The sequence below is a fragment of the Suricata suricatta genome, chromosome 9 (genome assembly GCF_006229205.1).
Source record: "Suricata suricatta isolate VVHF042 chromosome 9, meerkat_22Aug2017_6uvM2_HiC, whole genome shotgun sequence".
NCBI lineage: Eukaryota > Metazoa > Chordata > Mammalia > Carnivora > Herpestidae > Suricata > Suricata suricatta.
This window is the reverse complement of record NC_043708.1, coordinates 31,082,058-31,084,292: the sequence shown is the minus strand read 5'-3', so window position 1 is coordinate 31,084,292 and position 2,235 is coordinate 31,082,058.

The window sequence follows — 2,235 nt, the reverse complement described above, 5'->3', positions numbered from 1 at the left end:
CAAGCGAGAGAGGGTCAGAGAGAGAGAGGGAGACACAGAATCTGAAGCAGGCTCCAGGCTCTGAGCTGTCAGTACGGAGCCAGACACGGGGCTCAAATCCATGAATTGGAGATGGTGACCTAAGCCAAAAATCCGACGCTTAACCAACTGAGCCACCCAGGCAGGCGCCCCTGTAGGTATTTTAAAATTTATTTTATTTTATTTTTTAGGTGTTTTTAAAGTGTTATTTATTTTTGAGAGAGACAGAGACAGAGCACAGCAGGGGAGGGGCAGAAAAAGAGGGAGACACAGAATCTGAAGCAGTCTCCAGGCTCCGAGCTGTCAGCACAGAGCCCAGCGCAGGTCTCGAACTCAGGAGCCATGAAATCATGACCTGAGCTGTGCTCCTGAAAGTATCTTTTTAGATGTGATTAACATTTACAGTCGGTGGATTTTAATAGAGCAGACAACCTCCACAAGGTGGGTGGGTCTCATCCAGTCAGTTGAAGGCCTTAAGAGCAAAGGCTGAGGTCTCAGAAGAAGGAATTCTGCCTCGAGCCTACAACATAGAACCCCAACCTGCTGCCCCGTGCATTTTGGACTCAGGATGGCAACATGAACTCCTACCTGAATTCCCACAGTGAAAACCTCTGGATTGATGTTTGTCATTTTTCTCCAGGTCATAGTAACACAAATTCCTAGCAGTTCTGTGTTCACGGAAGTTTGAGAACCAGTAAGCGAGAGCATAGCAGGTGCCTACGCAGAAGTCTGTGCCGTCCACCCTGAATTGGCCATGATCTTGTTTGCGGCAGCATTTATTCCACTCTCTCTCTTTTTAAAAAAATGTATTTATTTTGAGAGAGAGAGAGTGCACGTGCCCTCAGGGGGAGGGACAGAGAGAGGGAGAGAGAGAATCCCAAGCAGGCTCCACATTTTCAGCACAAAGCCCAACATGGGGCTCATCTCATGAACCATGAGATCATGACCTGAGCTGAAATCTAGAGGTGACTGAGCCACCCAGGCACCCCATTCCACTCTCTGCCGTGCGAAGCCCCTCCACATTAGCCTGAAGAGTTCGTGGATATGTTCGCTGCTATGAGGTCTAAAGTAGGCAGTGGGGGGGTTGCGTCCTACAGCCAGCCTGATTGCGCTGTGTCTATAACACCTCTGTCCTGGGACCCATGTGGTGCTGGCACATGACACAGGTCCCACAATGCCCTTGACCAACACCAACCTGGCACCTCTACAGACCAGGATTGGGGCTGGATATCTGAGAGAGTATCTCTTAGAAAAGTGGAGCAGGAGCTCCCGGGGTGCAAGCAGAGATCCAAATTTTCATGTCTTTAGTTTCTAGCATTGTGCCTGGCACTGAAGGGCTCAGTCCACAACGCAAGGGAGTGGGGGATGGAGGGAGAGAGGAACTTCCTCGTCTTCTACCTCTGAGAACAGTGAAAATACAGAAATCCTTGTGCACAAGGCTGACATGCAGCCAGATTGTGCCAGGATTATTCAAATACTGACACGCTTCCATTCCGGTTGGTTACTAGTCACAGTCCTGAGCTTCCCTTCCACCTGACATGTCCCCAGCGCTCTGGCTGCTGCAGCCTTTCCCTGGAGACCTTCACTCCCGACCACAACCCTGCCTCAGCCCCTTAAGGTGAAGTTAGTTCTGTTCGGTCACTGCCCTTGTGTGCCAGTTGCTATGTGGAGTACCGCCCCACTCATGAGGCTTCTGTACCTGAATGGGAGTGTGCGAAAGAACCATTTAGCTGAGACCACAGTCGCTGACTGATGTGCTTTCACAGGCATAGTGAAATCAGGTGACATTTGTCATTCTTGCCTGGGTTCTCCTGTCCAGGAAGTGGCTGCAGCAGGGCTTTGGGTGTGTCGTGCTGCCTGTGCTGTTGTGGAAAAAATCCTTGACCTTAGACCCAGAAGACTTGGGTCCTACTCTGGTTCTGAATATCCAAGCTGTGTGATCTTAGGCAATTTACCTAACCTCTCTGAACTCCTAAAAAATATCCCTTGCACAAGGTTGCCAGGGGAATGAGCATATTGAAAAGTTGGGAGCTCGGTCCCTTGTCTCAAGGTCCTAGGCTAAATCCAGACCTATAAATATAGCAACAGAGGATCTGCCCCCGCCTACTGGCTCCCGCTGTTCCCAGAAGTACTGTCAGTCCCTGGTGATGGTTACCAGGATGCTGGCTGTCACCAGGAGCTCCCTTGGCCGAGGAAAGACTTCCCTCCTCCTCGGAG